This window comes from Felis catus, chromosome A2 (assembly GCF_018350175.1).
Source record: "Felis catus isolate Fca126 chromosome A2, F.catus_Fca126_mat1.0, whole genome shotgun sequence".
Lineage (NCBI taxonomy): Eukaryota > Metazoa > Chordata > Mammalia > Carnivora > Felidae > Felis > Felis catus.
In genome coordinates this window covers 23,499,172-23,515,351 of record NC_058369.1, presented here as the reverse complement: position 1 = coordinate 23,515,351, position 16,180 = coordinate 23,499,172, and the positions used below count along the sequence as shown (strand labels likewise).

General features: G+C 42.6%; 1 long non-coding RNA gene across 3 annotated transcripts in view; it reads left to right on the top strand.

Annotated features, from left to right (window-relative positions):
- LOC123383645 overlaps positions 1-12,570 on the top strand; it is a 208,984-nt gene extending 196,414 nt beyond the window's left edge. For all 3 annotated transcript variants that reach the window (XR_006593577.1, XR_006593572.1, XR_006593575.1), the window contains one exon: positions 12,355-12,570. This is a non-coding gene — a long non-coding RNA (uncharacterized LOC123383645). The remainder of the gene's footprint in view (positions 1-12,354) is intronic.
- The last annotated feature ends 3,610 nt before the right edge of the window (positions 12,571-16,180 follow it).

Sequence of the window (16,180 nt, the reverse complement as noted above, 5' to 3'; positions counted from 1 at the left end):
GGGGAGGAGAGTGAGTGAGGAAGATTGCATTGTGCCCAAGCAGAAGCTTCTGGAGGCTTGCCTAGAAATGATTCATTGCAATTATCTCCAGAGCGTGAACCCCTGGGATTGAGGTCATCAGCCCTTGACAAGAACAGATAACAAACTTGTTTCTTCCCAGACCTGATTCTTCAGACCAGTCTCAAGCAGACCACCCCTTCCTTCTTCCTTCCCCTGACCTGGAAAACCGTCCTCACTGATGAGTAACGGGATTGCCACTTCCAGGGATGCTGATTCTAATCTGCCTTGTCAGGTCAACCTAGACCAATTTCTTTGTAAGAAAGCCGCTCAGAAAGTTGATTTCTTCAAACAATTATATAGCAAGTATTTGCCATTCCCTTAAAAAAATGATACAATAACACAAATGATGTTAGAGAATGGGGACCTACATCATTTTTACTTCCCCTGTGGCAGGCAGTATGAGACAGAGATTAGGCTGGGGTGACGTGCAGTGTGTATTGCCCACATAGAAGTGGCAAAATCCATTTAGCTTGAAATAAACGGTTACCATTTATAATTAAACTTTCAAAGGGTTGTCCACTGATTGAAAAACATTATCCCCTGCTCTTGTTTCCAGCTGTATTTGGAGCTGATTGGCTAATTTAGGGGCAATATGCCTTTGATATTTGAGTCGTTGTTCACTTTAACTTGAAACAGACATGCTGGGAAGAGGAAGTTGGGCTGGTGATGTGCTAATTCTTGTTTGTGATTTACCCCCGAGGAACTATAAGAAACCTGCAACTTATTGTACATTAAGAACTGAAACTGGAGACGGCCACATCTGGTTTGTTGGATGCCTCCCCCACCTCTTTTTAAAAATAAAACAGCAACTCAAAATGCTTAGGCTAGATAGTTTGATTATAATGGTTAATTTATCAGGGATAAAAGTTTGGAGGTGAAAGTGCCCCAGAGAGAACCTGAGGAGTTTTGCAAGAGGGGCTGTAAGCATTTGTAAGTAAAGCAAAAAATATGTGTGTGTGTGTGTGTGTGTGTGTGTGTGTGTGTGTGTGTGTGTTATGGAATTTCTCAGAAATGTTATCCAACAAGGTAAAGCTTTTTAAAGGGCATTCATGTGTCACAGTTGAAGGGACAAGGGGCTCTGAACTGCTGTTAGGCCCACTGTTTTGTATAGTTTTGGTCTCTCATGAGGCCTCAGGGTCCTGAGGGAAAAGTGGGGTGTGTTGGATTGAGGTAGGAAGTAATCAGTTAATAGGGGCCAAGTTAGGATATTCGTGGTCTCCTTTCTCCATTAAAAAATAATAAAAATTATATTTTTAATATGTTGGTATAAAGACAAATATATTAACATTATATATAACATTTTATTTTTTATTTTTTAAATTTATTAATTTTGTGCAGGAGGGGAGAGAGAGAAAATATGAGAGAGAGAGAGAGAGAGAGAGAGAGAGAGAGAGAGAGAGAATGAATGAATGAATCCCGGGCAGGTTCTGTACCATCAGTGCAGAGCCCATCACGGGACTCGAGTTCACGAACCATGAGATCATGACCGGAGCCAAAACTAAGAGTCAGATGTTTAACCGACTAAGGCACCCAGGCGCCCCTATATATGATAACATGTTAAGAAACTCAGTCATCATAATGTTCTAATGCAATATTTTTTAAAAGAGAAAATCACTATTAATTCAAAACATCCATGATGAACAAAATATCATAAATACAGGATCAGCTGTATGTTGAAGTTTTCTGAAGCTCCCAGCTGTAACCTCGAGACTCTAGGGAACACACATGACACGGGAGAGAGGCTAATGGCACACAGGGAAAAGTCTGCAGTGAGAGCCCTGAGCTCTGCATTCTAGTCCTGCCTCTTTCTTCCCCACCCAGAAGTGTTGGGTATGATCCAACCTTTTTCTACTTCGTTCAGTGGTTGTCTCTGAGCTTGATGGAGGACGATATTTTTACCACCAGCAAAACGTTAAAAAATTTATTGTAGGTGGTCAACTAATTAATCTTTTTATTTTATTTTACCACTTTGCACTTACTTTGATGTGTTTTCTTTCACGTGTATTAGAAAATCTGAAACGAGCACATTAAAACCATAGTTTCATAGATAGTATCAATGAGGACGAGAGCAAATAAAAAGAGAAAACAAAGTGTGCATGAAAATACTTAGCCAGTCAATATCTATTTACAAAAATAGCTGTCAAAAATTCTCTGAGTTCTCCTGATGACATTCAGGTAGGACTGCTTGGGACGGGGCAATGACTTGGTCACACCTGTGGCTTCTTATCTTAGCTACCCTTTCTCAAGTGGAGCCACCTCATGCATGTTACTTAGCTTGGTCAGCCTCCCTCTATGTCCTCATGTGTAAAAGGAGGTCCCGAGTGACTGTATCTACTCCATGGAGCTGTAAAGATGAACCAAGATAACCCCTCCAAGACCTGTGGCCCAGACCCGGCACGATGTTAGAGCACAATCCGTGTGAGCTCTATTGTTATCACATTGGCACCGAAGTCTGTATTACTTGATTTCTCTACAGTGAACATGCCTTGCCCTTCTAGGAAGAATTAGCAATAAAGTTATTTTTAACCTCTTTCACCACCACTAAAAATTGAAATGCATAGATGGTAACCCAAGGTGATGGATAGATTAGATAGATTAGAAAGATTAGAAAGATTAGATAGATTAGAAAGATTAGATAGATTGGAATCTGAAATGGTTTGGTCTTGCTCTGTCATTTGCCAGTGCGTGTTCTTAGGGGAGACATGTAACATCCGGCTTCTGTGACCCAGCTGGAGATTGAGGAGAGTACCTGCGCCTAAAGGAGAGCCGTGAATATTGCCGATAGAAAATGAGTTCATGTCATCTGATGGGGTTTGGCAAATCCACATTTCCCTTTCTTCCCTGTCCTCCCCTCCCCCACTCCTCCCCTCCCCCTGCCCTTGCTGCCCTCTTCCTCTCCCCTTCCATCTTCTTTCCTTTCCTTTTCTTGCTTTCAGTTTTTTTCTTTCCATAACATTCTACACAGTTTCTTATCCTAGTCACCTCAATGTCTTGCCTGCTCTGTTTTTTTCACTTGCCTTTGAGATGTTCCTTTGACTTTAATTAAACTCAAGAGCCTGGAAAATGTATTCAGTCCTGTCTTTTTTTAAAAAAAAAAAAAGGCAAGTACAATTTCCCGGCCATTTTTTTTCTTTTTTTACTGTCTACACTCTTTTAAAGCTCTCAATGACTGTAACCTCTTATTTCATACACTTTTTTTTTCCTGTAGTCAACCAACTTGGCCTCAAGTCAATTAAATGGTGATTTTTTTATTATTTTTTTTTAATGCTGGGGATAAAGAGGCTGAGCAGAATGAAAAGGATCCAGTGGCAATCAAAACGAATGGCCCCACATTTTTAGCCCTTCTGAAAATGATGTTTCATTTAAGAGATGCTTTTGACTCTAGTCCAGACCCAAGCAAAGCAAGGTCAAAATTTCCTGAGAATCACAATGTGGTGAAGCCTGGGATTTATCAGAAATATCTTTCATGATGAGATTTCCAGTTCATATTTCCAGGTGTGCAGAGTGTTTTCCCAGAAGTTTAATGACAGAGCCAACAGGGTAGGTGCTTGCCTGATTCAAACAGGTAAATAGATTTGTGGTTTCCCATCACACGTGGGTTTTATTGATTCTACTGTTGTTAGTGACATGGGATTAAAAAGATGTTGAAATGAACTCACCATGCATGGGTCCTAGAGAGAAAATCCATGACTCACATGGATGAGTCTTAATGAGTGTGCCTAACTACAGAATTGTGTATCTCCCGGGAACTTCAGCACTTAGAAAAGAAGCAGTTCCTAAAGAATGGGGGCAAAGCCATTTATGAAAACTCCAGCCATGATTTAGGAGCATACAAGAAGATGGTGAGGGAAGAAGGAGAAACCAAGTGGAAAATGCGAAGAGAAGAAATTAACATTCTCTGAGCTTCCACGGCATGCTGGGCACAGCATCCATTTCATGGTCTCTAGAGGTCCACTAGGAAGGTATTGTCTCTGAGCAACCCCTACCACAACCACCACTCACTTCCTAGATGAAACTAAGCTGGAGACCCCAAACAGCTTGCCCGGGTTTTTATATTCAGTTAGTAGGTGGTGACGGTGGGCTTTGAGATCAGGCTCTGGAGGGTAATATATGTACCTTTCCACCTCATGTCCTATACATATTGAAGAAAAATACTTTTTAAAATTATTGGGGATTTCATTAAGGTGACACAGAATGAAAACAAGAAAAATAGAAACTTATAATTCTACAAAATATATATTTGTAGCTGGGGTGGAAATATATCATAATGGTCAAAAGAAGATGCAGTAGATTAATGCAGATTGGTTTGATTCCTTGTGCTGCTTAGGAGCTCTGTGACTTTGGGTAAGACAGGTGACCCTCGTGAAACTAGTTTCCTCATACGTGGAAAAAGGTGCTAATGATACCAACCTCACAGGCATTATGTGGCAATACTCCTGGTGGTCACGAATGCAGGAGGAGCACCTGGCTGGCTCAGTTGGCTCAGGTCATGATCTTGTGGTTTGTGAGTTCGAGCCCCATGTAGGGCTCTGTGCTGACAGCTCAGAGCCCAGAGCCTGCTTCAGATTTTGTGTCTCCCTCCCTCTCTGTCCCTCCCCTGCTCACACTCTGTCTCTCTCTGTCTCTGTCTCTCAAAAATAAATAAACATTAAAAAAATATATATTTTTAAAGAATGCAGGATTTGGATGAGATCTAGATTTCCCACTTATTCCTTATGTTGTGAGTGTTCCTGGGCAGGAACTTCTCTGGTCTTAAATTTTCCTGGTAAGTAAAATGCAGATAATAACACAACACTTTTATGGCTAATGTAAAGATTAAATAAAATGTTAAGTGACGAGCCCAGTTCCTGGTATATAATAAGTTCTTGGTAAATGGACACTAATATTCTGATTTTAAATAAAGATGGTTTGCATAGAAGAAACCAGCGTCCTGTGACACAGCTTTCATATACTGGTGTCTTCCTGAATTTTCCATGATTCTGAGGAGTGAGGGGCATCTTTGCCTGTAACAATAGAAAAATCACGTTTTCTGAAAGCAGTTTTCTTTGGTGATCTTTTTGACCTCAAACAAGATAGTGTTCCACCTCCTCTACTCAACAGACTTAGGAGTAGAAGCTCTTTTACATGAGGCCTCCCAGAAAACCAAAATCAGTATTTGAAATGAAAATACTAGCATTTTGTTGGAAGCTCCAGGGTCCCTGTGGGGGCTGGAGGGCGGGATAGGGGGTGAGGAAAGGGTATGCCAGGGCCAGGGGCCAGCCCTCAGCAGTTTGCACTGCACCTTGTCCCTAACTCTTCTGGGCTCAACATTACAACTGTCCTAGCAAAGTCCTTCAAGGCAACTTAACATCATAAAGTTGAAATCCCTCCTGTCGCTCCTTAAATGAAAATAAACTGGGGGGAATTAGTAAATATTGCAATAGCACGTAAGCGGTGTCTAATTTAGGATTCACCATAGACTAAAATCACTGTTTACAAAAATACTGTCTAGGTGCCAGGTACTTTCAACAAGATTCCTCACATGCAGGAAGAACACAATAAGCATGTTTTCTATTTGAATGCCAAACTTGGAAAGGTTGCCTTATTAAAAATCCCAGTTCCCATGTTTATATAAATGCCAGGTGTTTATAAAATATCATAGTTCATAAATATTGTTCCTCCTCAGATCATCTCCTACTCGGCCTATGTCTTCAACATGGTACCAGGAAAAGTGTCAGAACTTGCAAAAGTACTTTGAATATGAGAATAATGTGTGTTTTGGTCTTTAATCAATGTATAAACTCCCAAGAACAGTGGAGACAAGCCAAAAAAATGGACTTGTCTTTTTAGGAGCTTCCAGTGAGGAGACAAATCCTCCAGAGAGGCTCCCAACTGGGTGAAAAATGGTTGAAAATGAAACTAAAGTTTAATTGCTTCTCCAGGAGCAAAACCAGGCATGGAGGATAAATGGGAAATGGTCTTTGAATCAGAGCGTCTATACCAAAGGATCCTCAAGAGGTGTGGGCTTGTAGGATCCTTTCCCCTCTGGAATGTATTTCTACTTCCTATGTCTCCTGTCTTCCTAACCCCTACTCTAACCCATCTGCAGGGTGGGGAAGGGGGCTTCCTTTCAGAGCCAAGTTTTGGCCCCAAGAAGGAATTTGCATAAGAATAAGGTAATTTTGGGATTGTCTCATTAGCAACCTGCAAATTAAGCCTCATCCTGTCTGCCAAGTGGAGAAAAATTGGGGATACTTTGAACACCAACTTAGTTGGCTGGTTTGTTTCCTAAGCGTGTTTCCTGGACCAGCGGCATTGACATCATCTGGGAATTTGTTAGAAATACAAATTCTCAGACCTCCTCATCAGACTTACTGAATCAGATACTCTTGGGTAAGACTCCATGACGATCTGTGTTGCAAGCAAGGCTTTCTGGTGATGCTGATGCAACTAGAACTTTGTGAACCACTGGCCTGTTCGTTGGGTCATTGTAACACCCAGGGCCATTCCTGCTGAAGATCCCAGGGTTCTGTTTATCAAGTGCTCACTACCCTTTACATGTGGGATTTTGCTTAATCCTTCCTGCAGCTTTTGCGGTTGGTACTAATATTTGGTCATTTTACAAATGAGGAAACTGACATTCATGGAGTTCAAAGAGATGACTCAAGATCCGTCAGTTAGTAAGTGGGGCAGTTAAGACGTAAATCCACATCTATATCCTAACATTCTTTACATGCATGATGATCATCTACACAGGAACTCCTGTCCCATCAGAAATATCTGCTTTATAAAAGGGAACTGCATGAATGACGTCAAGTCTAAGAAAGAATGTCAGATTATAGACTTAGAAGAAATTTCGGAATTCACTCTCAAAGTTATGTGTGAATTCTCTATAGCAGTGTTTCCCAAAGTGTGCTCCATGGACCACTGGTTCAAAATAAAGTGTCAGGGCCAGATAAGTTTTGGGAAATGGTAGTTTAAATTTTGCTAATTCAGTTTCTTAACAGCAGCACTTCTCAGCACTGTTAATGAATATGATCAGGTCCAAGGCGACTCTCTGAGGGTACTGTGTATGTGTCATGTCTCCTCTCACCAACTACAGAACTAATTTCTCACAGACTATTTCTTGGATCTAAAAGGCCACAGAGTAGGATTTTGGAAGCCCTGTTCTATACTATGCTTTGGAAAGCAGCATCCAGGCTGAGGCCTGCCTGGAAGTTCTTTATGCTGCGTGGCAACCTCTTTCTCAATCAGCTTCTAGCCACTGCTACTTACTCCTTCTTTGGCAAGATTGAGGGACTTATTCTTTCTTTGGCAGGACTCTTTCTCATGCGAGCTAGTTGAATATATAAGCTCAAGTACTGCATCCTGCACTCAGCCTCATTTCTCCAGGGTTCAATTCTCTGGTCTTCCTGCCGTTCTTCAATGGCTCCATCCATCCCCTTTAGGGTGGACTATTGCAGTAGCCTCATAACCAGCCTCACCTCTTCTGATCGTGGTGCCGCTGCTCATCCCAACAGCAGCCCAAACAGAAAATGTAAAAGTATCCTATCCCATCCCTGCTTAAAACCCTTTGATGGCTCTTTACTGACCTAAGTGCCCTTCCTACCCGAAAACTGAACAATCCCTTTTATTTAGGAAGCTCCAATTACACTTGCCTCTCAGTTCCTTAAATGGCTCTTTCCCACTTCCGGACCTTTTACTTTACTGTCGCCTCATCCTGGAATGATCTTCCACTGTGTGTTGAGACACTGTCTCCCACTAACCTCTTGGGTCTCAGTTTAAATGTCACTTTCTTGGAGGCCTTCTGAGAGAATCGATCTCACTTAAGAGCCCTGTTATTATACCTCGCCTCAACACTTTATCCTTTCCCCTCATGGCACAGCCCATGCTTCCTAACTCGGTGCTTGTGTGATCATTGATTTAATGTCTGTAGATTTAACATTCAAGAGGCAAATAATCTGCATATCCAATAAAGACCCCTGTGCCTTGCATATGGTAGGCTCTCCAAATTTTGAGGTGGATGTATAGTTGTTGGTCTCTAGAACCCCTGTGCCCCATTCTCCACCTCTGTCTTCCACAGAGTGCACCTGGTTCACTCTGCCTGAGGTAGGTTAAATGGAACTATCACCTCTCATATCCTGGATATCATGCTTCAGTTAATGTAACCAAAGACCAAAGTAGCTTTTCCAGTGGCTGCCTCCAACCTTGGGCTCACATTAGACTCACATTAAGTCCTGAAACACACCTAGCTCTTTCCATATGTGTTCTCCCATGGTATAACTTGCCCAGGCTAAACATATGCTGTGAACCCCTAGGCCTCAGCACAGATCCTGTCTCAACATCTGTCATCCACTTCTCTTTTTTCAAGTGGGAAGTCCTGATCACTTGCACAAAGCTAGGGGGAGGAGTGGAGACCAGGGCCTGTGACTTAGAGCCTGACAGGCTTCCCACTAGCTCAGCACCACCCTTGGATGGCAGTTCCTGTCTCAGTTGCGGGTTCCTGGTGTTGTACCCCCTGATGAAAGGAGAGCTATTTGGGCAGACCACCCACGTAGGCTGACATGAATGGGAGCCCAGTTTGACTAGAGAAACACCGCGATTCCATTCTTACCTGTGCTTGATTCTGCCCATTTTGGGGTCCCCTATCTCCTTTTAGAGGACATATATCCTCATCTCCATATTCTGGACCTTTCTGAGTTAAGTGGATTTTCTTCTTCTACCACGTAGCCTTTTTTTTTTTTTAATTTAAATGCCTCTGCATTAATTTCAGTATTTAGGGATTGAATTAAACAGAGAGGAGAAATATGATGTTATGCTTATGAAATATGAAATACATGTGATGATTAATGATTAATGATTAAAATTGTAGTCTTTAGATCCAGACAGAATCAGGTTGGAATTCTTGCTTTGTCAATCAGGGGTGTAACCTCAGGGAAGTTATTGAACCTCCTGGGAGCCCCAGGATCCTCACACACAGAATAGTTCAAATGGGCCGTTCAGAACTAGGGCAGGGCTCTAACTGGCACTGTGCTTAGCAGGATAAAGGGGGGCTAGAACTCTTGTTGTTTCTTCTTATTACTACCAGTCAGTCTCTGTTATGTCTTTCTTCCATAGCTAATTGCTGTCTGAGAGGGGTCAGCAAACTTTCTGTGGAGGTCTAGATACTAAATGTTTTAGGCTTTACAAGACATACAGTCTCTGTGGATACTGCTCAGTTCTGCCATTATAACATGGAGACATGTAAAGACGACATGCAAACCAATGGGCATGTCTGTGTTTCAGTAAAACTTTATTTAAAAAAGCAGGTTGTGGGCCGAATTTGGCCTGTAGGTTGCAGTTTACCAACCCCTGTCCTACAACTTCACTTTTAGTTGCCTATTTGATTGCTTTGAAAACTTCACTCTTGGTTTCCATGCTTTTTGGCTTTGGGCCTGAAGGAAAGGCAGGAATCCTTGTCACCGTGACCATGGAATTTTTAGTTTTGCCAGATGAATCTCTGTGCTATTTATGGGAAAACCTGCAGATAGTCCAGGAAGAATGATCCCAGTCAGCCAAGAAAATATCCCTTCTTGGGAAATATCATGGGGATGACACAGCCAGTTTGTGGAAGGAGGACAAGAAACTTGTCCAGTCAGTTGAAATGATAAAGATAAGGTTCTGCAGCAAATGCCAAATTAGAAGAGGTTCAAGTAGCAGTTTGTGAAGAGGAAGGAATCAAATGTAGTTTGCTAAGGGGTGGCTGGCTGGCTCAGTCAGTAGAGCAAGTGACTCTTAATCTTGGGGTTGTGAGTTCAAGCCCCACGTTGGGGGTAGAGTTTACTTAATAATTAAAAACAAATCAAACAAATGTAGTTTGTTGAGTTTCTCAGCCAGCTGTAAATTTTCTCCATTAACTAGGATTGCATTTGGCTGCTTGTAGCTAAAATCTGACTACAGTGGCTGCATCAAATAGATTTTATATTGATAACCTAATGGGAAATCTGGACACAGCCAGCCTGCCAGGGAGTTGGGGGGTGGTGTAGCTAGCTGGTCAGGGTTTCAAAGACCTTGGCTCCTTCTAGCTTCCCTTCCTGTGATCCTTAGAGGATGGTCCTTGACTTCATGGCCACAAGACGGCTGCTATGCCTCCACACAACAAGTGCAAATTTCAGGCTAGAAAAACGTTTCTGTCTTAGGAACCATATGCACATGTCTACCCTTAGCTGCAAGGGAATCTGAGGGCACACTGACACCTCAGACAAATCCGGGGTTCTCTTTTGATGGGAAAAGAAGAGTGGATTTAGGGGAGGCAATAGGAACATCTGCCACATTCTCCAAAATGGCAACGCTATGCTGCAAGGTGGCTAAGAGCGGGCTCTAAAATCAGGTTGACTCGGCCAGGTCGTCATTTCTGAAGGGGAACCACAGTATCTCTCTCATAGGGTTGTTCTTATGAGTAGACAAAATAATCCATGTCAAGTGTCAAACATTTATTATCATTATTATTTTTAAGCTACTGCCCCCCGCTCAGAAATTGAATTTTTCTTTGAAGTAAATGATTCTGTAGCAGCCCACCCATGACCTTCCCTGAGAAGGAGCCAGTGCTGACACCATCCAACCTCTTAGTTGTTGTTGCTTTCAACATAGAACGGTAGAGAATGATTGAAAGCATCGAATAATTCTGTTTGCAAGAGTCCCTCAGAGACACTTGAACCAGGTTCTGAAAAAGAGTAAGCATTTGCCAGGCAGAAAAGAGAAAACCAGAAAGGGCGTTCCAGGAAAAAGAAACAGAACAGCATGTTCAAAAAAGGATGACATGAAAAAAGAGCCTGCTACCTCATTATATCACCTGGCAGCAATCACTTCTAACTGCAGGATGTCAGTGGCATCTTTCCAAGGATCCCAGAGGCACGATGAGAGGGCTATCGGGCAAATACAGGGCTGCCGCTAAGAAAGATGAGCTCTTCTTGAAAGATGTATGTGTGTCAAATTCGGGGCTACCTGTTCAAGAAGGATTTAGACTATGTTTTATTCTGCACTTGCTATCCCTGGCCTGGAGTCAGTGCGTTACGCTAACCCTCATGTGGTACTATTCCGATAACTTTATGAAGGAAGTGTCATAATCCCTATTTCATGTGCGAGCAAACTGGGGGTCAGACAGGTGAAGCTGTTGCCCAAGTTCACCCAAGCAAGTGCGTTCGAATCTCTGGGTGTTCTCTCAAGTGTGCATCTGTTATCTCTCCAAGCAAGCCAGCCACCTACCCCCTCTGTCAGAATTTTTATATCATCTTTATGTGGGAGATGGCAATGAAGTTTCTCAAGATTGAGAATTTTAGGGCTAGAAGAGCCTAGATCTGCATCATCCAACAGATTAGGGGCAAGGGGCTATGAACATTTGAAATGGCTATATAGCTAATGCTACTGATGAACTGTGAATTTTATTTAATTTTAGAAAATTTTAGTTTAAAAATGGATGTTTAACTCAGGTAATGGAAAACTTTTTTTTTAATGTTTATTTATTTTTGAGAGAGAGAGAGAGAGAGAGAGAGAGAGAGAGAGGAAGACAGAGCATGCGCGAGGGAGGGGCAGGAAGAGAGGGCGACACAGAATCCCAAGCAGGCTCAGGGCCCTGAGGTGTCCGCACGGAGCCTGATGCAGGGCTTGAACCCACGAGCAGTGAGATCACGACCTGAACTGAAGTCCAATGCTTAACCAGCTGAGCCGCCCAGGCGCCCCTGGAAAACTTTTAAATATGTTTGCCATCACTTGGGTATGGCAATCTATCTTTTTTCACCCATAAATATCATGAAATCTAAATGCTGATCAAATATGATTGATGAAAACCTAGCCTCTGAATTGATAAGAATAAGACACACCCTGGATTTTGAAGACATAGTACAGAAGAAATAATGTATAATATGTCATTAATAAATTTGTATGTTGATTCCATGTTGAGATGATAATATTTTGGATATATTAGATTAAATGGAATATATTATTGAAATTAAATTTGTCTGTGTCTTACTTTTTCAAACATGAATACTAGAAAATTTAAAATTATTTACATGGCTAATATTCTATTTCTGTTGAGCAGTGTTGTTAACGAGAACATAAGTCCAGGGCACCTGGGTGGCTCTGTCAATTAAGCGTCCAACTCTTGATTTCAGCTCAGGTCATGATCTCATGGTTTGTGGGAGTGTCAGGCTCTGTGCTGATAGTGCAGAGCTTGCTTGGGATCCTCTGTCACCCTGTCTGCCCCTCTCCTGCTTGTGCTGTTTCTGTCTCTCAAAATAAATAAATAAACTTAAAAAAAGAACACATTTCACCTTTCAGGCAAGGAAAACTGGCTTCACTGTGTCTGGAAGAGAAGTTGACCAGTGGACAGCAGCAGATCCCATCCACATCTTTGTCTCAAGTGGTGCAACCTTGGGCAGGTCGCTACACTTCCATGGACCCACTTCTAAAAACGGTAGGATTCTTGGGGCGCCTGGGTGGCTCAGTCGGTTGGGCGTCCGGCTTCGGCTCAGGTCATGATCTCACGGTCTGTGGGTTTGAACCCCGCATCAGGCTCTGTGCTGGCAGCTCAGAGCCTGGAGCCTATTTCGGATTCTGTGTCTCCCTCGCTCTCTGCCCCTCCCCAACTCATGCTCTGTCTCACTCTGTCTCAAAAATAAAAATAAACATTAAAAAAATTCTTAATGGTAGGATTCTCTCACACACCAAGTATGCATGATCCCATTAAAATCTTCAGAATCTCAAAGATATTAACCATTATAGGTCTATATAAAGAGGAAAATTGGAGTTTAAGATCTAATTCTAGTATAGACTTGTTTCAAAAGCTAAATAAATTAGTAATTATTGGATACGGTAAAGTATATATATGTATGTGTGTGTGTGTGGCTATACACACACACACACACACATACACACACAAACATATATCTCACATGCACAAATATATGGCACTATTCTTATTTCCATATTTGAGATAGGAAAACTGATTAAGTAACTTGCCTATAGTCACTTAGCTTTAAGATGTAGAGCTGGGACTTAGAGTGTAGCATGTCTGATCCGAAAGCCTGTGCTCATACAGACTTCCTGTGATGTCAGTGCCCAGAGATCCTATGTAACAAGCCCCTTCAAAATGCTCGTTCCTTTTATTAGTCAGCTGTACACACATGGACAACAATTGGGTCTGTGCTAAAATGAGAAGGAATTCAGAGTCTGGATGCCCGGAAATCTGCACAAGATTCAGGGAACTTTGAGGTGGGAGGCTATGAATTAGCCTCCCAGACCAAAAGGAGTGCCACCCATTTGTTAATTTGATTTTGTTTAGGTTACTGAGCCATGATTCATCCTTAATTGCATTGTTTCGAATGACTAAATAGTCTAAGTATTAACCAACTGCTAAGTGGTTGCCCAGTCTCAGTTTAACTAGGACATCTTCAGCTTAGGAGTCATTAAAATCAAAACACGGTTGGCGCTCCGTTGGGTATTGGGTGATCTGCCGACTGAATGGTGGTCCTGGTGCCCGGAGAGGCAGAGTTCTGGCACATGAGGAATTGTACCCCTCCGTCACCGTTGCCTGGGTAGAGTTTGCGCCCCCGCCCCCCGCCTTTCATCTGGTGTTGAAAATTTCAGTTGATAGAATGCCAGGGGACAGATTGATTCAGCAGATTGACCTTCTTTCTGACTGTGGGCCTTTGCAAAGTATTCTGCCAGAAATATTTTGAAACTTGATAAAGCACAGATAGACTTTCAAATTAAAGGTATGATTCTCAGAACTTAGTCTACTGAGCCTCAGAGTCCTTATTTATCGAATGGGAATAATAATGTGAGATTGACTCTTCTCTAAGTATTTAAGCAGAGAAAATGAGATGATGGCTGTTGGAAGAGTTTTTCAAACAGCTTATCAAAATGTAAAAGATTGTTGGTTGAATATTAGTCATTTCCAGCACATTTGTGGGTGCCATTAGTCTTTGAACATCAAGCATACCTATGTTAAACCCCATATCACCTTTCTAGCCCTATATTTAAACTAGTAATTTCAAAATACCCCAACAACTTGTGAGAGACTATCAGGAGCTGAAAAAGGATGTGAACTTGGGATCCAGATATGGTTGTTTTCGGGACACGTGGACTGAAGGTGAAAGAGCTTATCATCAGGATGACAATACCAGGTCAACAGGCAAGCTTGGTTTTGACTATAGTTTGAGGGTCCAGCACACCCCACATCTAAGACCCCCACATCTAAGTCTTAGCAAAAAAAACACCTGGAGCGAGTGCTAAAACACAGATTCCTGGGCCCAGTGTCCAGGGACTAATTCTGTGGGTCTGGGATGGGCTGGAAAAAGTCTCTGTAACCCAGTCCCGGTAGATGCTGATACTACTGGTCCACAGATGGTAATTGGGATAGGACTGTCCCAGTGAATCCTGTATATGGTCACAGCCACCAGGATGGTTCGTTCTAGCCAGCCTCAGATCATTCGTCTACCTGGACAGCTGGCTAATGCACCAAGGCGCTCCTGTATCCAAGAAATAGCCAGGCCCAAATTGCCCCCTTTCCCATTCATCTGAGTGAGTGCAATGGCTCCTTGAGCAATCGCCCTGTCTCAGAATGCTCTTATGACCACATGTAAATTTACTTATAAATAAGCGCAACTGTGAACATGCAAGAATCCACTTACCATGAAGACGGACAGATTTCAGAATAATGTCCTTTTACGAGAAATACTCCCACCCCAGGACGGACTGTAGAGGGCTTAGAAAGGAAAGCCTGGATGGATATTCACATCTGTGAGCAAGCAAGAAAGAAAGCCTCAGTCATTCTATCCCCCTCACAATCCTCAGCCTGCTTATTGTGAAAAGGAATGGTGGGACGGTGGGTCCATGAAAGGAGCCCTTTGACCCCTTCCACACACTGAGCTCCTGAATCAGGCCGGTGTGTTGTAGACCCAGGAACATCCTGTAAGGCAGAACATCTGGATGGGGCAAGAAAGGGATCGATCACATGTACTTGTGGCCTCTTCAACTGTCTGGAAGGAATAAAGATACTCCCTTCTGGAACATCAGAGGAATCTGAGCATGCTGCAAAATGAGTTTTATTTTGAATTCGAATCTAGGTAAAATGTCCTTAATTTCAGGTGACAACACAAAGACCTGCCACCAAGAGACCATGACAATAAAAATTGGTGTGGAGGACGGTGCCGGGGAGGAGACATTTGCAGCAAATTACAACGATGTTAGGAATGTCAGGCTCCTGGTTAGTGGAGCATTTGGTTATGGGTTGTTCTTAATCCAACTAAATACTAATATGCATATCTGAGTTCATTCACTCTCCGGATTAGCACAGTATCATATTAGCCTAATATAGCTTTAGCCTAATTTAATGTGGAAATATTAACTCAGGGAATTCCTTTCATGACATGGTATTATTTCTATAGCAATTTAATATTTTATTGGTCTGAGACAATGCAGTGCCAATTTACTTCCCTCCCAAAATACACCCTAATAAATGTGGGATTTTTTCATTCTAGCTATGGTTTCAGGGCAGCTATTGGACAAACAGAGGCTCAAGTCTTGGTCCCCACAATCAAACATCTGTGTCTGCATCGCCACCCAGGCTCCCTGGGATTGTTGATGGTCTGTTTGCATACCTTTATTTCTTGCCCAAGGGGAGTCAGATGGGATGGCTACGGACTATCCCTACTCCCAGATTCTAGGATTGAAAACAGAGCTATAATGTGCCTGCTGTATCCCAAGACAGGAGATGACCTCACCCTTCCGGGCTCCCTGGAATCCCCATGAAACTGGGCTTGAGACTCATTTAAGTGGAAAAGTACAAGCATGACTGAAAAGGAAAATGTCGGTTGGGGTCATGTCGATGTCAAGGTCCTAGAAAAATGCTGGAAGTCATATGGTTTTGCCAGAGCAGAAACTTGCTGACCCTTTTCCTCACAGCAAGGCCCCGTCCTCTTGCCCCCAACCCCCAAATACGCTGGAGTCTGAGACTTTGAGAGAGGCCATGCTGGCCTTGCACGTGAGAGATGGCTGCCACTCAAATACCTGCCTCCCATCAGCTCTGTCTCCAAAAGAGACTGCTGTACATCTCCTCCTTCCAAACCCCCGACTCTGATCTTGATCATGCCCTCATTAACTC